The sequence below is a fragment of the Zalophus californianus genome, chromosome 6 (assembly GCF_009762305.2).
Source record: "Zalophus californianus isolate mZalCal1 chromosome 6, mZalCal1.pri.v2, whole genome shotgun sequence".
Classification (NCBI taxonomy): Eukaryota; Metazoa; Chordata; class Mammalia; order Carnivora; family Otariidae; genus Zalophus; species Zalophus californianus.
This window is the reverse complement of record NC_045600.1, coordinates 51965744-51990726: the sequence shown is the minus strand read 5'-3', so window position 1 is coordinate 51990726 and position 24983 is coordinate 51965744. Positions and strand designations below refer to the sequence as shown.

Sequence of the window (24983 nt, the reverse complement as noted above, 5' to 3'; positions counted from 1 at the left end):
AAAATCTACTTGCTAATGGCACGTCTCAGGACTCATTTCAATATGCAAGTTCTCTCCCATAATGCTTAAGAGAACTTGATGTCTTGAGAGAGCAGCTCAGTGCTACTTCATGAGTTCTCAGCGGTGGTGTGAATGGAAATTATGGGAAGCATTAAGCAATCTGAGTGTTTTTCAACGAGTAACAGGTGTGTAGTATGTGTCATTTTTTTAATGCTATTTGATAAATAATATTTATGCTCTATAATTTATGCTGCTTTGCTTATTTGTGAAGAGCCACGCAGAAATATTATATTTTTAACTGTAAAATGGCACACTGTGAAATCTCAGTGTTAAAAGGATAGGTTTCCCCTTAAACTTAATTCAGTAAAAAAAAAAAGAAGAGCCCTCTTAACACTTGTGAATCTAAGCAGGTGGCTTTGTAGTCTCTGGAACACAGCAGTTGCCCACCTTTACTTACCCATATTAGCATTTAAACATGCACATCAGCAAAATGCTAGGCATTTTTTTTAGAATGGCTTAAGTTCTCCTTATTTGGTACAGCAGAGAAATGTGAATAACATAATGCTGACCTGATTCTTTCTGATTCCTCCCCCACTACAATGTAAACTCTGTTGGGACAAGAATCTTGCTGTCTGGTTCATTCTAATATACCCAGATCCTGTAGCAGTGTCACTACACTGAGTAAATCTTTAAGATATATATTTGAATAAATAATAAATTAATGTTTTTAAATTATATCATCAATTTTTAAAATTAAAATAAAATGTGCTGATTTTTCATACCTAAACTAGGCCTAGTTGAGATATCCACAGAACAATTAATAATTAAACTTATGACATTTTCTAGTGAATTTTGGATTTCTTGACTGTATGTTTCCTTGTTTAGAGAAAGTTTGTAGGAAGCCTACAGGGAATGGGTCAGTTACTGCCATAAATTAAAAGAACACTAGGTATAGAGGACTAGAAAGAAGAGGGTGTTTTATGACCCTGACATTATTGTAGCTCTCATCTTTTCTGTTTTCCTTCTCTCTCTCTTTCTTCTTTTCTTTCTTTTTTTGTGGATGATTCTGGTCAGAAGGAGGCTAAAAAAATGGGAGTGGGATCATTTTAGAAAAATATACACTGAATGAAAGGGACATTTTATAAAGCTTAGATTGGTAGTAAAACTATATTATTAATTCTAGTATGTATTTTTGTCAACTTTAGTATCCACAGGCTGAATTTTCTGGCAAACTGATTATGTGGTTTGTTTGTGGACCCAACCTTCAGAGCTGTAATGAATTGTGTGCATGTGTGTGTGTGTGTATTTACATAATTCATATGAACGAATTCATATAAATATATGTATTTATATATAAAACTATAAATTCCATTTGCTAGAAATATCTCTGGTTTATTTTAAGAACATCTGTTTTGAGTTCTAACATGAATTTTCTGTAACTGGGAAAAATAGGAGAGGTCTGAACCCGGATTACCTAAAATCACGTATGAATACAAATCAGGCAATTGTTACCGTTTCTATTTGCAGTGCTAATTAACTGGAAGATATTTGTAGCTTTACAAGCCAACAGTCTCGTCAATTGTTGCTTTAGGTATTCAGGGAGGCAGAACATATTAGAATGACTCTTTGATGGAATCATAGTTTGAAGTGATATATGTCCTGTTACTCCATAGCATCCTGAGATTGCACAAAATATTTCAATGTAGTAATTTGATCTATATTAGACTCTGGTGTAGAACTGAATACTGCAGGGTGTGAAGCAATAATCTATCTTGCTTTAGAGACTCAGGGAAGGGCTCTTTCCCCCAAATCTCTCTCTACTACTTAGGAATGACCATAAATCTCCTTTCCTCCAGACCAGTCCTGCTTTACACCTGTTTTCCTGGCCTAAGCATTAACAGTACCTTCTTTCACTCTCAAAGTGTTCCATTCCTGTTTTAACAAGAAATTATTTGGACACACTACAGCTAATAATTTGCCCTTAACACTAGACTTAGTCATTTATATTTTAGTGTGGATGCAATTTAGAACCTTTCTTAACAGTAGATTTTTTATTAAAAAAATTAGATTAGGAGGAGGCACAGACTCTAAGAAGGTAGAAGGGATACTTAAGTGGAAGATTGGGGAAACAGACACCACCTTAATCTATTTCAGTTTTCCCAGAAAAATACCTTTCAGGTACCTACTTTAAATAAACTTACTCAATTTTATGTTTCTTATTCCCCTTTCCTTTCCTTCTGATGTGGAAACTAAAATGCAAATGCCTAGAAACAGAAAACCTGGAAAATTATTGATCATTTTCCCTTAGGTAATCAATAACTGCCTACTTTGGGGTAATTTTCATTCCTAGGATTTCAACTTTCTTTTAAGGTAAGTCTTCCCCTGCTTCCCTCATTGTCCATGGTCTCCTACTGAATTCCCCATTTCCTGTCTCTCTTCTCCCCCCATGTGTTATTCTCTGCCTCATCCTCTCTCTCTCTCTCCCCCACCACCCCATCTTTCCCTATCTCATCTCTCTCTACCTCTTGCTGTGTTTGATGCCATTTTGCCTTTCTGCTCACTTTCCTAAAACAATAAACCAAAGACCTCAACATATACCCTGCTGATATATTTACATAGCTTGAATTTCAACATATGCTGGTATAAATATTGGTTTTGAACAGCTGTAATTTATAAGTTTTCCTATGACTGTATTTATATCTGCAGCATTTCTTTGCTTTTTCATCAGTTAACAGCATTTTTTGAACATGCGCTGTAGACTGAGAACTTTGATAAGCATTGTAGAAAGTTCAGTAGAATAGAACAGCAGCTCTTAAGCCCAAATAGGTGCTCATAGTGTAGTCAGGGAAGATGCGATTTTGGTGAATAGTACAAGTCAGAATATGGACTGTTGCCAATTTATAAATAGGGTATGTTTCAAGATTATTTAAGAGATAGTCACTTAGGAATCAGAATGCTTTTTCCTCACAGAAAAAACATTGTATGACCATGTAATTCAATCTAAAAAAGCTAGTTATACTTACAATTATTTGGATTAGTGGTGTAAAAGAACTTAAATCCTACTAGGAGAAGATACTCTGTGTATTTAAAAATTGATGGCTTCTTATTCACATTTTATATCATTTTTATGCATATTTATTCTAGTTGGTTATTTCTTAAGTTAGTTCCTCCCTTCATCATCAAATGTTTTAACTGGTGTGAAGTCTGCTAGTTAGCTATTCTCATACCATTGCTATGTTCATGAAGCATATTCTCAGATGATAGAGAGCAAGGTTGCAAAGAGAAGAGGTTCTTTAAGCCATGACATCATATTTCAACTATATGCAGCTGACTTTCCATTATCTGCATGAGGACCATCTGTGTTTGTGGATTATTTTAAGAGCTATATGAAGCCTGGGAAAATTTTTCTTTGATTTCTCTCATAAACCTGGGACATATTCTTGTACCGTTCAATTTAATCTTAAGGTTTGTAAACTCAGCTTTGCCAAGTAAAATTGGAAAGGGATACTTTTCTCAAAAGCTAACAGAATGCATTTGAAAATGCAATTGCAGAAATTTGGATATCCAACCTGTGTAAGAAAAATGTGATACAGTGGAAAGAGCATTAGACTTAGAGTAAAAGACCCAGGAGTTGTTCCTGTTGGCTCAATTTTTTAGGCTTGTGATCTTGGTGAAGGTACTAATCTCTTTGAGGCTCAGTTTCTTTATCTGGCAGAAGTAGCTAATAATAGAAGCCTGTTTATCACATAGGAGGTTGTGAAGCTTGAGTGAGATAAAGAGAAAATTATACTGCTGTGGAAATGACTCTACAAATCTACTCATCATTTTATTATCCTCTTGGCCCTGAATTACAATCTTAGGGCTTCTATACCAGGACTTCTAGAGTTAGATGGTACCTCAAAATACCAGTTAGTCTATCCTGCTGCTGTTAAGCAGGTAATTAAATGCAGAAATTGAGACCTAGAGAAGGTAAGTGATTTGTACATTGTCACACAGACCATGAGTAGCTGAAAATTGAGGTAGTGTTTTTCCACCATAACAGACTAGCTTTTACAAAACATAATGCATCTCATTGGACCAGAATATTTTTAAAGGGTCCAGTTGGTTTTTTTTTCGTTAAAAAACAAGCAAACATGATTTCTTTAAAGGAGAGATATGGAATGTCTGTAATAGTTACCATTTTTAGAGTGTGAATTTGGGAAACAGCATACAGAACATCCATAATTGTATTTCTTGGAACAATATCCAATTTATTGTCCAAATATCCAATTTATTGTCCAAAAATTTCAAGATTCAGAAGAGTTTGTATCTGACCCTTTTTACTTGAGTAACTAAAATCATTAAACATTGCACAGGTTACTCATCAATGCCAAATTTGTGGGAATCAGAGAGAGTATGAGTATCTGGTAAATAAATAAGAAGAGTATTTACAATGTTTGCTAATTAAAGCAATTGATATTATTTAAGTAAAGAGGAGGGTAAGCCTTTATTGAGCATTCTTCCCAAGCAATTAAGGAAGATCAACGGAGCTCAATCTCAGCTAGCTGAGGGCTGTAAATTAGGGAAAAAATTACTTTTATCCTACATTTACCTCACTTTATCCCTGTGGATTTAGGAAGCTATTAGTGAGGTGTGCGTGCAGAGAAGCAACACTACGATGTGTATTACTCTTCTGATGAGTTGCCACTCTAGTAGTAATCAAAGCAACTTAAAAAATAATGATCAAAATAAAAATAAGATCAGTAAACAACAAGCAGAAATTTTTTTAGTCTCAGTTCTAAGAGAGGATTTATCACTTGTTTATCACTAATTGCTACAAGATGGCAAACTCAGAATTTTTCAACCTTGCCTGGCTGTTTTCTTTTCACTTCACCGAGGTCAAGTGCTTTTTGCAATTGGGTGTGAACTTTGATTTATGGCTATTTGAATAGGGCAGAAGCTTGAGAAAATTGTCGATACTGATATTATTTAGTTGGTTTATTAGTATGCTTGATCTGAGGCAGTAGCATACAGTTCTCCTTTATAAAGTCTCCAAGAAACAAAAACAAGTGTTGCTATTTACTCAAATTTTCAGTTAGAGGAATTGAGTTATAAATCTTGAATGCCTGGCCTTTCTCAGGAGTCTTCTAGTACTTCTGCTCAAACAGAAAATACACAAGAAGAGCATTGCTTCTTGTCTTAAATCAACTCAAAATAGTGGGATGGCAGAATAATAACAAAACAATTGCATCATAACATAGTGAGATGCCCCCAACTTTCCTTAATATTCTCAGGACTGTTTTTCAGTCAATTATTTACTTATCCTATTCCACCTGAAGACTTGTTCATTATGGATAATGATTAATTTTATACTTACTGTAGTTCTTATATGTCTATAAAAAGACTTGACAAATGTCTAAGTTGGAGAAAAGAATATGGCTGATGCAATTACAAAAATTTATTGTAGATCTCAGAACTAAGAAATAGAGTAAAAGAACTTTGGTCAATTTCCTCATGCATTTAAACAATAGGGCCTTGAGTTCATAGCATATTTCTAAACTCCCTAAAAATTTGGAGGTTAAGTCTTTGGTGCTGGAAATTCATAAATGAAATAAAATCATCAAAACCTATAAATCTTTTACTTATTTGATTTTATTAACCAAAGTATTGTAAAAATGATGATTTGAGAACTTCTTTTGGGAAAGTAGGCAAAGAAAATATGTAGAATTGAATGTACTTGGGTTTACATAAAGCATAGGAAAATTGTAGAGGAAATATTTTGAATAAAATTTAAAATATATAAATGGGTAGATAAATAATAGGATTATAAAAGTAATACATGTTCATTATTGAAAATTTGGAAACTATAAAGCCACAAAGATCTTACTACTTTGTATTTCCCTTTCCAAGTTGTTTTCCTATACATTTTTAAATTGAATTGTTCTCTTCAATTTGATAACTTGAGTCATCAGTTAAAAACATATTGTGGATAGTTTCTGAAATAAATAACCCTTAACAATTTAATTTTTAATGAGTACATATTATTCCATTGAATGGACATACCATTATTTGTTTAAATAGCCCTTATTGGTGTTCTTTTAGGATATTGACCATTTTTCACTCTTATAGGGTGAACATGTTATGTTTGTGCATGTATATATATATATATACACACACACACACATATATATATAGACACATTTGTTTTTTGCATATTCCCTAATAGCTGTCCTGCGAAGAGGAGTGTATAGCCCTATCTTGCAAAAGCTCTGGTAGAGCACTGTGCTATCATCAGAGTAGGAGCTGACATTTATCTCCAGTTTCCAATGAATGAAACATTGTCTTCAGCAACTTTACATAAAGTTAATTCCCCTAGCAACCTGATGAGGCCAACAATATGACTTTTTATGATTATTTTCCCTTTCCACTGATTATTTCTTAATGTCATGTAGAAGTTAAATGACTGTCCCAAGGTCATACAATTAGTAAGTGGCAGAGCTGGGATTTTAAGCATAGGAAATCCAACTCTAGGTTCTAATGCCTGTTGTCTCCCAAACATCTGTGTAATTTGGGTTTAAATATTTTGTATGTGACAAAACCTTATAATATACTTTCTTGAAAAATGGAGATGGGTCTACTTTGTGAGAATATGTGAGAAAGAGAACAGGTCTGGGAAGTGAACTGCAAGAATGAGTATGGAAATATTAATATTCTACTAAGGGAGTCTGTACATCTTAGAACAGGGGGCCTTCTATCAGTAACAATTAGTATCTCATTTGCTGAGTAATTAGGCCATGGTTCCACCTTTATTTGCGACAGACTTAAAATCTCCTCAAATCTATTTTAAAACCGAATAAACCTCAAAATGTAAGATACACAGGAAGAATAAATATCAGAACATAATGATGGCAGCTTTGAAGGCCATCTGAAGTATACTAAACAACCTTATAAATTTAAAGAAAAAATAAAACAATTTTGAAAGGTAAGAATTGACTTTGTTATAAATGGCATATTAATTTTGTCCTTTAGCGTTTACTTCACATACCTTTGTTTATTAATAAATGTGGGCCATTATTCCTTTTTTTTTTTGAAGATTTATTTATTTATTTATTTTACATAGAGAGAGAGCTAGTGGGCGAAGGGGTGGAGGGAGAGACTATCCAAGCAGACTCCTGCTGAGCAGGGAGCCTGATGCGGGCTCGATCTCATGACCCATGAAATCAGGACCTGAGCCAAAACCCAGACTTGGAGGCTTAACTGGCTGAGCCACACAGGCGCCCCTATTATTCCTTATTAAAAAAATTGCCTTTCTTTTCCCAAAACAAAATTAAGATGGGATACACTTTATGGATGAAATGGGTGAAAGACTATTTCCAGAATACTGTTCAAAGTTTATCTACCACTGCAGTAATCTTAGGTAACAAACACTCATGAAACCTCAGTGGCACGCAATAAGCTTTTATTGCCCACAGTGTGTGGGGTGGTTGGCTAGGCAGCTTTGTTGGTCTTGGTTGGGCTTGCTCACTGGGGTGTCAGCTGCCTTTGGCTGATCTAGACTGGCCTGGTGGGGATGACAGGTGGAGATCAACTCTGATCATATGTTTCTCTTCTATCTGTAGGTTGACTGATGCATATTTTTATGACTATGGCAGGGACACGAAAGCACAAACAAGTGTTTTTACAAGTCTCATTTATATAATGTCTTTTATAACCTCGTTTGCCAAAGGAAATGACACAGTCATGCTCAGAACTAAAGGGTAGAAAAATATTAAGTTTTTAAAAAATATTATTAAGGTATAGCTGACATACAATGTTATATTAGTTTCAAGTATACAACATAGTGATTTAAGAATTCTATATATTACTCAGAGCTCACCATGATACATGTTGTAACCATCTGTCACTATTCAGTATTATTATAGTATTATTGACTGTATTCCCTGTGCTGTACTTTTCATCTGCATGACTTGTTTACCTTACAACCATGAGTTTATGCCTCTTAATCCCCTTCACCTATTTTGTGGGATACACTTTATGGGCGGGATGGGATATACTCCCCTCCTGTCTGGCAATCACCAGTTTGTTCTCTGTATTTAAGAGTCTGGTTTTTTATTTGTTCATTTATTTCATTTTTAGATTCCACATATAAGTGAAGTCCTAAGGTATTTGTATTTTTCTGTCTCACTTATTTCACTTAACATAATACCCTCTAGGTCAATCCATGCTGTCACAAATGGCAAGATTTCATTCTTTTTTATGGATGAGTAATATTTCATCATATATAAATATATATATATATATATATATATATATATATATATATATATACTATATCTTCTTTATCCAGTCATCTATTGATGGACACTTGGATTGCTTCCATATCTTGGCCATTGTAGTAATGCTACAATAAACATAGGGGTGCATAATACCTTTTCGAATTAGTGCTTTCATTCTCTTTGGGTAAATACCCATTAGTGGAATTACTGGATCATATGGCAGTTCTATTTTCAATTTCTTTGAGGAACCTCCATACTGTTTTCCATGGTGGCTGCACCAATTTACATTCCCACTAGCAGCACACAAGAGTTTCCTTTTCTCCACATCTTCACCAATAATTGTTATTTCATGTCTTTTTGATACTGGCCATATCTGAATGCTAGGAGGTAATATCTCATTGTCATTTTGATTTGCATTTCCCTGATGATTAGTGATGCTGAGTATCTTTTTATGAATCTGTTGGCCATCCATATGTCTTCTTTGGAAAAATGTCTATTCAGGTCCTCTGCCCATTTTTTAATTGGATTGTTGGTGTTTTTGGTGTTGGGTTGTATAAATTCTTTATATATTTTGCATATTATTAGGTATATCATTTGCAAATATATTCTCCTTCAGTAGGTTGTCTTTTTGTTTTGTTCATGGTTTCCTTTACTATGTAAAAGCTTTTTGTTTTGATGTTGTCCCAGTTGTTTATTTTTGCTTTTATTTTCCTTGCCTGAGGAGACATATCTATAAATAATGCTGCTAAGGCCAATGTCCAAGAGATTACTGCCTATGTTTTCTTTTAGGAGAATTATGGTTTCAGGTCTTGATTTAGGTCTTTAATCCATCTTGAGTTTATTTTTGTGTACAGAATAAGAAAAAACTACACCTTTTGATAAGAGGTCAAAAGTCAGATGACAAAGGCTGCAAGGAGAGCTGAAGAATTGGAGCTAATAATACAGTTAATTGTTGGTTAGATGCCAATATTGTATAAATTATTTTTTTCTCCATCAGAAAAGTACATACAATTGAAACATATCATTAATAATATTGGCTTTAGTATATAGAGGTAATCGTATTCTATCTTCTTAAGTACTCATATGTGCTAAAGGCTATTTGTCAGAGAGGATTTCTTTTGTGGCCAAATGGAACTCTAATGATGCAATTATAAACTTACCTTTAAGTTTGCCACAGAGATAAACTAAGTGATTACTGAAGAACAATCCAGATTCCGGGGCACCTGGGTGGCTCAGTCGTTAAGCATCTGACTTCGGCTCAGGTCATCACCCCAGGGTCCTGGGATCGAGCTCCGTGTGGGGCTCCCTGCTCAGCGGGAGGCCTGCTTCTCCCTCTCCCACTCCCCCTGCTTGTGCTCTCTCTCACTGTGTGTCTCTCTGTCAAATAAATAAATAAAATCTTAAAAAAAAAAGAACAATCCAGATTCCAATGGCATCTCTGAAGAATAGTCATCATAAATTATATCATTACCCAATAAGCTGACTATACAAAATATTACTCCAGTATAGGTATTTCTAAGAAACCTTATGCTATTTATGTCACTACATAGAGGATAATATCAGGTGCTTTGTAACAGAACTTTTCCTGGGACTTATAAGGCCATACTATGAAGTATGTTTTACAGATGAGGAAATTGAGGATCAGAGAGTAGTCAGCTCAAAAACAGAATAGAAGAACTGAGCTGTGTTCCTAGATGTGTCTGGATTAAAAAACCTGTTCTTGTTCCACTGCCATACACTGCTTGACACATGTTTTATATATGTTTGTACTAAGTAAAATAACTTGTGTGTGTTGTCATGTTTACTGGAGAATAAAAGCATCTTATAATTCTGAATATTTTAGAATGTGGTATTATTTTTAATTTTTATTTATTTATTTTAAGGATTTATTTATTTATCCGAGAGAGAGAGCATGGGGTAGGGAGGGGCAGAGCGAGAGGGAGAGAGAAACTCAAGCAGATTCCACGCTCAGCACAGAGCCTGATGCAGGGCTCAATCTCATGATTGAGGGCTTAATCTCATGACCCTAAGATCATGACCTGAGCCAAAACTAAGAGTTGGATGCTTATTTAACTGAGCCACCCAGGAGCCACAAATGTGGTACTGTTTTTTAAACAAACATATTGAAATAAAAATCACACACAATAGAACATAGCCATTTTAAGTTTGATGAGTTTTGGCAAATGTATATAATACTGCAGCTGTCACCACTCTCAAGATTTAGAACCTCCACATCACCCCAGAAAGTTTCCCCATGCCCCTTTGCAGTCATTCTCCATCCCCATCTCTGGCTTCAGATGACCATTGATCTGCTGTCTGTTACTATAGTTCTGTCTTTTCTAGAGCTTCAAATAAATGACATTACAAAACATGGAGTCTTTTGTTTGGCTTCTTTCACTTAGCACTTCTTGAAGATTCATTTAAGTTGTTTATAGTATCCGTTTACTCCTTTTTATTGCTGAGTAATATTTCATCATTATTAATATACCATATTTTGTTTATAATTTAGATGTTCATGGACATTTGGATTGTTTCAAGATTTGGGCTATTGTGATAATGCTGTTATGAACATTAGCATGCAAGTCTTTGTGTGGACATATGTTTTTATGTCTCTTGTGCTGATCCTAAGAATGCAATTTCTAGGTCATATACTAAGTATATAGTTAACTTTATAAGAAATTGCTGATGTGACTGTACCACTTTTCATTTCCATAAGCAATGCATGAGACTTTTCATCGCTCCATATTATGGGTTGAATTGTGTTCTCTCAAGATTCATGTGTTGAAGTTCTAACGCACACAATGTGACCTTATTTAGCAATAGGGTTGTGGTAGATGTATTAGTTAAGATGAGGTCATTATGGTGGGCCCTAGTTCAACATGACTGGTGTCCTTAAAAAAAAAAAAAGAAATTTGAACACAGAGGGACACAGGGAGAATGTTATGCGAAGATAAAGACACAGATTGGGGTGATCTTTCTATATTCTGAGGAAAGATTGACAACAAACCACCAGAAGTTAGGGGAGAGGCATGGAACACTCTTTCATGGCCCTGAGAAGCAATTAACCCTACTGACACCTTAATCTCAGACCCCTGGTCTAGCCTCCAGAACTGTGAGACGGTAAATTTCTGTTGTTTAAGCCACATAGTTTGTAGTGCTTTGTTATGGCAACCCTAGCAAACTAATATATTCCACATTCTCATCAACTCTTAGTTTGCTCAGTTTTTTTTTTAAGATTTTATTTATTTATTTGAGAGAGAGAGAATGAGAGAGGGAGAGTACATGAGAGGGGGAAGGTCAGAGGGAGAAGCAGACTCCCTGCCGAGCAGGGAGCCCGACGCCGGACTCGATCCCGGGACTCCAGGATCATGACCTGAGCCGAAGGCAGTCGCTTAACCAACTGAGCCACCCAGGCGCCCAGTTTGCTCAGTTTTTAAAAATTTTAGCCGTTCCAGTGTGTGTGTAATGCTCTCATTATAGTTTCAATTTGCATTTCTTTTAATGACATGATGTTGAACATCTTGTGCTTGTCAACTTTCTTTATATCTTTTTTGACCCATTTTTTAAATTCAATATTTGTCTTATTTTTGAGTTTGAGTTCTTTATTCTGGAATCAAGTCCTTTTCTTTGATGTAGTTTGCAAATATTTTCTCTCAGTCTGTGGCTTGTCTTTTCATTTTCAGAACAGTGTCTTTTAAAGAGCACACGTTTTTAATTTTGATTAAGTCAAACATACCATTTTTCTCTTGTGTTTTGTGGTTTCTTGTCTTCTCTAAGAATTTTTTGTCTAATCCAAGATCAAAAAGATTTTCTTTCATATTTTCTTCTAGATGTTTTATAGTTCAGTTCTTATGTTTAGGTCTACTATCGCTTTTGAATTATTTCTTATGAATGGCATAAGATAAAGGTCAAAGTTATTATTTTTTTCCATAGGAGTATTCAGTTATCCCACTACCATTTTTTTTGAAAAGTTGATCTTTCCACATCAGATTACTGTAACATTGTCAGATATCAATTGGCCATATGAGTGTGGATCTATTTCTGGAGTCTCCTTTCTGTTCCAATGATACTAATGTCTTTCTTATGCTAATACCATACTGTCTTGATTTACTAGGTTTATAGTAATCTTAAACTCAGATGTGTAAGTTTTCCAACTTTGTTCTACGTGAAAAAAGCATTTTTTTTTTTTTTTGCTATTCTAGGGTAAAATCCTCAACAAAGAACATACTTCAACATCATAAAGGCCACATATGGAAACCGTACAGCTAATATCATCCTCAATGGGGAAAAATTGAGGGCTTTTCTCTATGGTCAGGAAAAAGACAAGGATGTCCACTCTCACCATTAATATTTAGGATAGTACTGGAAGTCCTAGGCACAGCAATCAGACAACAAAACGAAATAAAAGGCATCCAAATCAGCAAGGAGGAAGTCAACTTTTCACTATTTGCAGACAACATAATACTCTATGTAGAAAACCTGAAAGACTCCACAAAAAAATTGCTTTTCTATATTTTAAAACCATCTAATCAATTTCTGCCAAAAAATCCTGCTCAGATTTTGACTGGGATTACATTGAAACTATAGATCAGGGGCGCCTGGGTGGCTCAGTTGGGTTAAGCATCTGCTTTTGGCTCGGGTCATCATCTCAGGGTCCTGGGATTGAACCCCACATTGTCAGGCTCTCTGATTGGCAGGGAGTCTGCTTCTCCCTCTCCCTCTGTTCCTCCCCCCCCCCGCCTGTGCCCCCCTTCTCTCTCTCTCTCTCTCTCTCAAAAAGAAAAAAAAAGAAACTATAGGTCAATTTGGAGCTAATTGACAACTTTTTCAAATTAAGATGTTCTATATCTCCATTTATTTAAGTCTTCTGCAGTATTTCTCAGCAATATTTTGTGGTTTTCAGTGTACAGATCTTCCACATTTTCTCTTAAATTTACCCCAAACTATATTTTTTGTTTCATTATAGGCGATATTCTTAAATTTCATTTTCATATTGTTGGTACTATGTAGAAATAAAATAGATTTTTAAAATATTGCTCTTGCATCATGCTATTTTACTTTATTCACTTATTAGTTCTAATAGCTTATTTATAGATTCTTCAAAATTTTCTACATCAGAGGTAGTATTTTTTTTTTTTCTGTATAGGGTCAAAGAGTAAATATTTTAGACTATACAGGTCATTTGCTCTCTGTCAGAACTACTCAGTGCTACTGCGGTAGCACAAAAGCAGCAATAGATAATATATAAATGAACATTTGACATATATAGATAGTCATGTTATCTGTAAATAGAGTTGTGTTTAATCCTGTGCAAGCTATATATCTTTTTATCCCCATCTTACTCCACTGGCTAAGACTTCCTATATCATGTTGAATAGAAATGCTGAGTAGGTCTCCTTATATATGTAATCCAATTATAGTTTTAGAAACTGTTTATTTTTCATCAGTCTTATTTTTTTCTGTATGCTTTAGTTTGGATAATTTCTATTTATCTATAGCCTAATTCACTAATTATTTTTTCTCTATGATCTCTAATCTTCTCATTGAATTAAAAAAAAATTATGTGTAGCTTGTGTGTGTGTAACCTTTGCTGTGTGTTATCTTTACCAAACACCATTTTCAGAAGATTGTCAGTTCACCTTATAGACTTACACCTACTTGGCTTTCCTGATATCTTCCTTTAGATAGTCCCAGTTGTCTAAAATAACAAATTCTTGTGTCTTGCTCAAGGAGGCTCAAAGCCTCTTTATCTTTTCAGTGTGACATAGGTCAGTAGGTTTCCACCTTGTCCTGTAGCATCTTCCAAGGAGTTCATTTCCAGAAAGATGTGTCATTCTCTAGGGCAACTTGTAGGGGCAAGATATGACATATGAGTTTCAGAGGTGGCTGTGGTGTTAGGTGACTATTAAGAGGGAAAGAATTAAGAAAGTTGGAATTTCTCTTAGTTGACTATTAAGAGGGAAAGAATTAGGAAAGTTGGAATTTTTCTTAGGTATTAAGTTTATATCTGGACCCCTTCACTTCACCTTAGCAAATACTGTTTTAGTTAGCCCTTTGAGGGCCAGATAAAATATCATCTGTGGAAAGTGAACTTAAGTCCCTAGGCAGAATTAACAGCTATGCTCAAACTTGTATTATAACCCTTTTCATACTGCATTGTAATTATTTATTTGTGTATATTTTTATTCTCCTTGGATTTTGTCCTCAGCTGCTTTGTGACAAGCAGTGCCTATCTCATAATGCATCTTTGTTGAATGAATGAAGCGGATTTGGGTTGCAAAATAATTTCATCTGACAGTTCTCCTTTTCTTCCTTCCTTTATTTCCTCTTTCCTTCCTGATTTCTTCCCTTCTTTCCTTTCTCCAACCCCCTTTTAGCTCCCTCCCTTTCTCCCTTTCTTCCTTCCTCCCTTTCCTCCTTCCTTTTGTTCTTTCCTCTTTCTTACATCTTTCCTACTAGGCATTCCAAAATTCATATTCTCATAATAAAATAAAACAGCACTTTTAGCCTATTTTTTGGTTTTCCTGTTTTAAAATCTGGTTTTTCTATATAATTTGGGTTTTTCACATCATTACATTGCTAAAAATGGTGTTTCCTATGGAAAACAAATAGATATAACCTCCTGTTTATATTTATGTATATACACATCCCCATAATGTTCTTGCAGTATGCCAAGGAATTTGGCTTTTTTGGTTGCACACACTTTCACCTTTGTGATTCTAGGATAATTACAGGTTGTCCTTAGATGCAGATTCCAATCCTTCTTTTAGATGTATAGTAATCTGTTAATGAACAAATTCACAATTAGAGGACTACTATAATTTTAGGAATAAGTTTTGTGTTTCCTAACCAATTATCCTGTGGAATCTAGACCTTTTAATAACCCTGGTTTTCACTGGGATCAGCATTGATCTTATTCAGTGAATGAAATAGCTTCAAAATGTTCTTTGCTGTATGTGCTCCCAGCAGCAATTCACATCTGTAATCCATCTGCTGAGTTTCAGTATTTCAGCTTCTGAAATGGCAAATAGATTGCTTGTAGCTGAAGGACTACCTTATTCTAAATTTTTAGTTATGGAACATTTTTGTATTGGCCAAATTCAGACTATAAGTCTATTTCTTATACCACTAGAAAATAGTTTCATTTCTTCAGTCTTGTTTCTCAAAATTATCATCTAAATAAGTGTGTGTGTGTGGTACAGGTGGTATTGGGGGAGAGAAAGAGTGAGGGTAGAACAAACATGCTATTTCTCAACACCTCTTACTGATAGATTTTTAACATTAAAAAAACAAAACAAAACATGGTTGATAGGAAGATATGGGCACCAGGGATAGAAAGCTGAATAGGGTCTAGTTTTTCTGGCTCTGTTACCCAATGACCATGCAATTTCCTCATTCTCAATACTAAGACATTGCAGTATGAGAAAAGCAGGGAAAATAGGTCCTTATAAACTTGTGACAAGTCCAAGTGGATGAAGTCTGAGTACTAAAGAGAAAGAGAATAGGCAGGCTTGAGTTCTAGTCTTTACCTAGTTCTAGAGACAAAGAGATTTAATTCTTTAGAAATCTGAGGTTCATAGTAAGAAAGAAATAAGAGTAATGCTTCCGGTGGCAGGAGGTAGATTTGCTATAAGAGCTGTTGAAGTGATTTATATTTCATCTCTGCTATTTACTCATATCATTTCAATCTTGAGGCATTGTCTTTTTATTGCATTGGTGAAAGTGCAAATCTCAGATTATGTAAGATTTGTTTAGAGATATATATTTTTCTATGTGCATGGTTTGCTCTGGATTACCTGAGGGCAACTGGTTCTGTGTTTTGTTGGGTACTGGTGTCAGAGGCCAGTGTTTTTCATGTGTTTAGCAGGTGGTGGTTATACCCCTGCCTTAGTGTATTAGTTTTCTATTGCTATATAACAAATTCCTACAACATAGTGGCTTAAAATAATTTTTGTCTATTATCTTACAGTTTTGTTTGTCAAAAGTCTGGGCACATGGTGGCTGGGTTATTTTGCTCAGGCTCTTGAAAGGCAGCAGTCAAGGTGTTGGTCAGGCTGAGGTTGGTTCCTTGTGAGGCTCTAGTCTTCTTCCATGCCCACATTGTTGTTGGCTGAACTCAGTTCCTTGCAGCTGTAGGACTGAAGTCCCCAGTTTCTTACTAGCTGTTGGGCAGGAACTATTCTCAGTTCTTAAGGGATGCTCTCAGGTACTAGCTATGTGGCTCTTGTAGGACCTCATGGCTTTCCAGGCTTTCCACTTCAAAGCCAGTAAGAGGGTTTATCATGCTTTAAATCTCTTCCTTCTGGAAGGTCTTAGTCCCTTAAAAAGGGCTCACCTGATTAGGTCAGGCCCATCAAAGATAATCTCTTTTTTGTTTTTCTTTCTTCCCTTTTAATTTGAGTATAGTTCACACAATGTTACATTAGTTTCAGGTGTACAACTTACTGATCTGACAAGTTTATACATTATGCTATGTTCACCACAAGTGTGGCTACCTCTGTCCCATCACATTGCTATTTCAATACAGAATAATCTTTTTTTTTACACAAAATGAACTAATTTGTGATCTTAATTAATATGAAAAATCACTTCATTTTTATCATAATAGGTCACTTAATCAAAGGAATAAAATCCATCATATTCACAGTCTAGCCCATAATCAAAGGGAGAGGATTATACAGGGTATATACTCCCAGAGTGGGGATCGTGGAGTGAGCATCTTAGAATCCTGCCCACTATTTGTATATTCTTAGAGACTGCAATTTCACTTTCATACTAAACTAAATAGGGGGTAACTAGGGATTAGAATCTGCTGGAAAAAATGCTCTCTTCTTTGTCCCATTTTTTCTCATTTATTGATTTTATCTTCTTGCCTAAAATTTTGTAAACATCCCAAGATCTTGATTTTGGAACCATTGAGGTATAAATAAATACTAAGAAACATTTATTCTTTTCCTAAATCAACATAAGTATTCACAATTTTAGATTTTTTGAGTCACATTTCCTTTCATTCATTCCATTAGCTAAGCCAGTGTCTTTTTTGTTGATAAAATTTCATGGTAGTATGACTCAGTGATCAGTTTTACACTATCAAAAGAGAGCATTTTTTAAAAGATTTTTTGTTGTTGTTTTTTAAAAAATCTCTACACTCAATGTGGGGCTTGAACTCACAACCCTGAGATCTAGAGTCTCACTCTCTACCGACTGAGCCAGCCAAATGCCCCAAAAGAAAGCATTTTTGAGATTGTAGCATACTCTACAGTTTTCTAGTATGTTTGTTTTGAATAAACATAGTTAGCAAATGAATAAATTTTTGCTAATTTTTTTCTAATTACACAGGTAATGGTGGAAAATGAAGAAAATGCATGTTACCTTGACACTCAGGCTTTATCAACCAAAAAACAGATATAGACTTGTTTTCTTTAATACCAAAATACTTGGGGCAATGTCCATCTTGTCATTTCTGTGCCCCATATATGGGATGGTGGGTATGAGTATTGGTGTCAGATGCCCTGGGTTTGAGGTTGAATTTAGATATTTACTGTGTGTGTGAGCTTGGACAGATTTGAAATTTCCCTAATCTTTCCCCCTCCTTTGTAAAATCATGACAATAATCATTACTATAATTGTACATTTATTTCTAGATTAAGTAGATGGTGCATGTAAAATGCTTAGCATAGTATATCACACCTAGCTACACTCAGTAAAAGTTAGCTACTAATACCATCATTATTATATGTGAATTTATCAGACCAATGTCTTTTTCCTATGTCACACTTGTTTAGTTTGTCTTATAATCTAATGTTGTAGTGGGATGAAAGGTATAATTGAAGATACCTAGCACTGGTAGAGTAATAGTAGGCCAGTACTGTTCTTGGGAGGCAAGAGTTGGGGTGAATCTGGCAGTAAACTTTGCCTGAAACATGGAGAGAGGATAGGTGGTCATCGGACCTGCTAGGAAATCTGGAAGAGGAATTATTCCATTTCCTAATTCTAATCTTGCTTTCTTTAATTTAGTCTCCTCTCTCGAGTCAGAATGGTCTTTCTAATAAGCAAATCTGTATTCCTTTCTTCCTCCAGAACTTTGAGTGGTGTCTCATGGCCCAACTGGTGGGATCCAAACTATTGCATGGTGTACAAAGTTGGTTCTTTATGATCTCACCTTGTCTGTCTATCCATTCCTATCACCTTCTACTTCTTCTTTCCTAATTTGTGCTCTACTTCACCTTTTCTGCATTTATGCTTTCCCAAATTACAAACTATGTATAACTTTGCAAACATGTCACAGATTCTCATACCACTATGTTCTGCAAGAATGATTCCTTCTGCCTGGAATACCCTGCCTTTCCTTTTGATCTGCTAAATTCTTACTACATGTCTCCTCTCAAAGGTACTTCTTTTAACCCTCACAGATTCCAGAGGCAGATGTAGACACATTAGTCCACTGTACTATGCAGAGTCCTTCATCATGGTGGTTATCATTACGCATTTCTGTCTTTCCTACTAGATTATAAGGAGGGACCATGTATTGTCAACTCTACTACACTCTTGGCTCAGCCCTTGTTCAGATATTTCAGCATCACAATTTCACAGAAATCTTACTAGTAGGTAGAGAACTGTCATCCCATTTTACAAGTGGAGAGCTGGAGACATACAGGTATCAAATGGTTTTCCTAAGTGGCACAGCTAGGATTTAGAAAAAGGATTTTTGGATGTAAGATGATTTTTTTCTGTGTTGAAATGTTAAGTTATAGTTCAAATCTCACCAAGTTGTGTTCTATAGATGATATAGATTTTAAAAAGGATATCTTTCTAAAGGTTCTCTTGATCTCTTGACTAATGCTAGAACAATATTCTTTCACTTGTTGGTAATTGATGTATAGTAGGCATTAAGATGTATTTATCAAAGATGGATGTATGGTAATTATAGGTAATTATCAAAGTAACTCTCATATTGACCTGCAAATAAAAACTGAACAGTTAGTGACTCTTTTCTTCTATTTTGGGTTTGGAGGAATGTTTATTTATTATGGAGTTCAATTTTGTAAACATTCAGGAAGATGGGTTGATAGGTTATAATATTATATAAATAAGATGAGATAACTCAGGTTAAACAGAGGTAGCATAAAAATCTATTAATATTAATAGACCTTTGAGATAAACTAGAGTTACATTTTATAAGAAGGTCTGGTAGCCAAGATGAAAAGGGGCTGCACACTAAGGTATACATTTTTTTTCTTAAAAAGAGGACATAGGGGTGCCTGGGTGGCTCAGTCAGTTGAGAGTCCAGCTCTTGATTTCAGCTCAGGTCATGATATGGCTGTTCTAGGATCAAGTCCTGTGTCAGGCTCCACTCTCAGCAGGGAGTCTGCTAGGGATTCTCTCTCTCTCTCCCTCTCCCTCTACCCCTCACCCTACTCTCACAAGCTTGCATGCATATGTGCCCTCTCTCTCTCTTCCCCCTCTAAAATAAATAAATAAATAAATAAATAAATAAATAAATAAATAAATCTTTTAAAAAAAGAAAGCATACATATTAATTTGTCCAGGTAAGTTTCCTAGGACTATAAAGTGGAAGCAATTGAATGTGACTAGATATTATCTATTCAGCTCTAAGAAGTTGTCCTCAGAGGAAGCTCTCACTGATAAATCCAGACATCCTCACCATATTTGAACCCATGGGAAACCAATGTCAAACCATCACTTTCTTTTTTTTTAATAAAGATTTTATTTATTCATTTGAGCAAAGAGAGAGAGAGCATGAGCAGAGGGAGAGGCAGAGGGAGAGGAGAAGAAGACTCCCCGCTGAGCTAGGAGCCACTGTGGGACTCGATCCCAGGACCCTGGGATTATGACCCGAGCTGGAGGCAGATGCTTAACCATCTGAGCCACCCAGGCGCCCCATCAAACCATCACTTTCAGATGTACCAGAATTATAGCCAACTGCTCCAGGTTTTCTGAGACCTGAAGTTTATTCAGTTTTAGAGAGTACCTCTAAGAAAAATAATTAAAAATTATGAACATAAAATTGAGGACAAAAATATATATTTATTTACAATAAAAAAGAAATCACAACAACTTGCAGATTTGCTGATATAATATTACAAATGTTTCTTTTAGTTTGATTTTAGCTTCTACAAAGCTATTTTCTTTATTATGTTAAAGAACAAAATTAAAGATTCTTGGACCAAATGGAGAGTTAATCCAATTGGAATCTAATCCAATGCAAAAGCTCAGCTCTAGGGTTAAGGCTTGGGGGAGAGATACAGCACCTATCCCATGTCAGGAAATCAAAATATCTGTGCTATTTGCTGTGCTATTTGGGATGATCAGGTTAGCTAGGCCCTACATAAGTATTGAGCTGCCTGTTTTGGGATTTTCTAGAAAGTGAATTTTTATTGTGTACAAGAAGTACTCATTTCCATACTACAGTGTTTTGTTGTGGTTGTTGTGTGAGTTGCCCATTTCAGGACCATGGTACCTTGAGTAGTTGCTTTAGTAACAATTAGGTCTGTACTACTGTCAGCAGGCTGGGTGGTCAGGTCAGGATTTATTGTCCCTCTTTTTCATCATTCTGCTTCTCCAGAGAAGAGCTGACCATAAAGTGTTCTATCTCTTTTTGGCACAGAATCATCAGTTCAATGTCCTTTCTAGATAACAGCTGTGTGGTAGCATGAAAGCACCCTGCTAATTCCTTAAAGCAAAAATAATTATTATGGAAAAAATAAAATCCCATTATTAGAGTTCAGAAAATTTCATGTAAATCAGCTTCAAATATGACTTAGCCAAAGCTAAATAAATAAAAACTCAGACTTAATTTGTTTATTCTTTGAAACCCAATCAACTTTTTAAAGAGATTTCCTCCCCCTTTTTGCCTTGAAGCATTAACCAGAAACAGCAGAATATATTAGCCAGAGAACAGATAGCCCTTGTAAGGCCAGTAAATGCTTTAAAGTTTAGTGATCTCCATTACCATGGTAGCAAATGACTCTTTGGCTATGCCCATATGGCATTTACAATCTCCTTTGTAATTTCAGCCATGATACTGTGCCGTCTCTGTTACTTCTAGGCAACTTTCATCATTTCTCTGTCATTTATTCTACTGCTTACAAAGTCATACTACTTTTTGCTTCTCATATCACAATTTAACATTGTGTAAATCTTAATCCTTCCAGATAAAAGGAAATATTACATAACTGTTTAGCTAACTCAGGAGGTATGTCCAGAACTGCCCTTACAAATGCTCCTTTAATGAATTCTGATTCAGTGTTGTATATAAATGGCTTTTTCTTGAAAATGGCAGATATTTCCTGTGCAGGAAAAGTATTCATCATGAAATGTGCAGCCATCATATCAACTCCATTGCCTAATGCTCTATTTTCCCAACTGGCAAAACTAATAATTTTGAGTTGAGCCTGCATACCGGCAAAAGGAAAATGGTAAACACTTACCATATAGTAGACACATGATTTATGATTTTGGGGTGCTATGGAACCAAAGGGAATTTGAGACATTCAGGTAATCTGATAAAAAAAATGACAAAGGGATCAATGTCATATTAGAAGTTATTAAGTTCTGAAGAAGTATCAGTTATGGAAGTATAAGCCCATATTTCTGAGATCACCACAGAAGCGATGCTCTTGTACCACATAGCAATGCTCTTGCTGATTTATCTGCTAAACAAGTAGCTCTTGTTATCCTATCCATCTGGGTGCCACTAATTTGATGTTTATCCTCATTAGGCTTTCTGAAGGACAATTGGCTATATTTAGACAAGCTATAATTGCCAAATGGTAATTTGTAACTGTTATTTTCCTCCATTTACTAGTTGTAATATAAGGAAACATTTTTCCTTCTCCCGTTAATTTACCTATTCATTTGTTTTTTATGGAAGTATAGATTCATAGATTTCTTTTTATCCTATGACTATTCTGTTACTACCATTATTTGAATACTCAATTTATTTCATACTTAGTGAGCGGAAACCCTTCAAACTGGCACCTATGTCCTTTTTGGCTTACCTCCATCATTTATTTTAGTACAGTTTTACTTTCTGGAACTACAAGATGTTCCAGGATCACTTTTTACTTTTCTGCCTCAACACAAAGAGTCAGCTATATCTCCAATGAGGCCAGTTCCTTTTAATGGGAGATGGTATATTAAAAACCAAGATCAGGATTTAGAATGTGTTCATTGTGCTGGTGTCTTTCCTTCTGGGCTCTCAACAGGCAGGCTAAAAAAATATAATATAGCTATATCCACTTTTCTATATCTAATCTATCTATCTATCATCTATCAATCAACATCATCTGCCTATCATCTATCTATATCTATCAACATCATCTATCTATCATCTTCATCTATCATCCATTCATCCATCCATCTAACTCATGAATTTATAACTAACTACTCTCATTGCAATTCAGCACCACGGAATTCATCCTAGCCTTCCTTTCTCCATATTTGTAACTCCCTTCTCCAGTAGTAAGAAATCTAGCTTATTTAATCCTCTAAATATTTAATCATTTGCTTAGTCCTACAATACACGAAGGGTAGTTTCAGAATTGTAAACTCATACTACCATCAAAAATACACCATCTAACTAGAGTTCTATTATTTGTTTATAGTTTGTTTTTGTTTTTTGGCTTCAGACTCAGGGTATATAGTCAAAGTATTGTGTTCCAAAGTTATTCAGGTTGGTTCTGTTTTTTCCCCTTCAATGTAGTTATGCTTTTTTCTTTAATTTGGGATATAGTTACATTATAATGTTTCTGTTACTTGAGATTTTATTTTCCTTCTGCTTTAAATTTTATTTTTTTTGAGTACATAAAACAACATGATTCAGTCAATGTCAAAACTACATATAAATATATATTCAGAAAAGAGTCATCACCCTCTCCACAATCCCTTCCATTCTGTTCCCACTTAGCCCCTGTATGTAATTAATCCATTAGTTCCTGGTTCATCCTTCTTGAATTCCTTTTGAAAAAAATAAGAAAAATATGAAACATTTTAAGAATTTCTATGTCATCCTTGCATGAAGGTTACAGTAATCGTTTTTGTATCGTTTCAGTTTTAGTATATATGCTGACAAAGCAAGCCCTGCTGGCTTTATTTTTATTGCCTTGTGATAGCAGTGAATATAATAAAGTGATAATTAGATTTTTGGAGGTTTGGCATTGTTGGATCCCCAGATTGGCCTACTGGGCTTTATTCTTAACTTTTCCAATGTCTTACCTGTTTATACTACCAGCATTAATTGTGGTCTTATATTTTAGGGGGGCTTAAACGGAGAGAATTCCCCTCAACAGTGCTTTCCTTTCTTAGCCTTGGAAGAGTTTGCTATTATGAATAGGCTATTCAGTTTGAACTGATATAAGATATGACTTTTTCCTTCATATCTCTTTAATTTTTTTTCTGATAATGTTCTGCTGCCTGTTTTACTTCCTTTAAATTGATTTCTTATCATTTACTTGAGTTCTGCTTTGTAACTGGCCATTTTTGTTTTTAACAAGCAGGGCTTAAGGAACTGGCTTTAATCAGCTGCTATATTTATGCTGGAATATTTTTAAAAGGTTCTGAAAATCTACTGATTCTCAATACTTTTTAATTTAATTTCAGAATCTGTTTCAAATTAGTTTGATAGGGAAGACTTGGAAAGACATCTAAAATATCTGAAATAATTGTTCTTCTATTTCTTTAAAATTTCTTTTATTCTGATATCATATATCATGTTTATTGGAGTCTCAGCCAGCCCTTTTTGAACCATTTTTGACGTATTAATGGAGAAGCTAGAAACCTAAGTTGATGAAGGTATGGTTAACCTGGATTATAGGTGCTTATGATTGAAAGCTCCCAGAAGAAAGGTCTAGAGTTAGGGCCTCCAGGTGGAGGATTTCCTAGCTTACACCTATGAGGGGCAGAACAAAGTCAGTCTATGTCAAGTTTTAGCATCTGCTGGGTATAGACAAAGACCTTATAATGTTTCTTTCTTTAATTCTGGGTGTGGATGTGTGTATATTGTGTGTTTTGAATAGAATGACATGTCATAGAAAGGCAGTGTGCTTATAGTGTAGTTTTTGACTATGACCCCCATCAACAATATATTTTTGCTTGTATTCCTCAATGAATATATATTCATGTATAATTTATATACTTGTTCTATTACACTCATATACTTTATAAGTCATAAAGCAAAAATAAGAATTAAAATTATAAATATAATATATAACAAAATTTATACTATAAATTTTTATTTATAATACATAAAAATAGAACTTTTAATAATTTCTTTTCAGGCTACTAGATGATCTTGTATACTTCGTGGGTGCATAGACCCCACTCTGGAAGCCATGGCTGTGATGAAAATCACACAGAATGTAGAAGAGCTGGGCTCCAATTTTGGATTTATAGTTATTGACATGGTAATCCAAGGACATTTACCTATTATCTATACACTTGACTCTCCTCCTTTGTAATGAGGATCAAATGAAATGATGTATGTAAATTTTCTAGTATATCACTTGATATAAAATATTTTCAACAAATTTTAATAGAATCTGAACAGTATTTCATGTTTTTCTTCTCAAGAGCTATGATCAGGGAATACATTTAGATATAAATGTTAATGAAGAATGAAGGAATTTTATTATGATCATTTATATTATTTGATGAGGGGAGCAAAAGCTTGCCCAATGGAAAAAGTTGTCTACAAATTTCAGTATTCTT

The 24983-nt window shown here is 34.9% G+C and overlaps 1 non-coding gene across 1 annotated transcript; it reads right to left on the bottom strand.

The window, feature by feature from the left end:
- Positions 1–23251: 23251 nt before the first annotated feature.
- LOC113910653 lies at positions 23252–23354 on the bottom strand. The gene has a single exon (XR_003516157.1). It is a non-coding gene; the product is annotated as a U6 spliceosomal RNA (small nuclear RNA).
- Positions 23355–24983: the final 1629 nt, after the last annotated feature.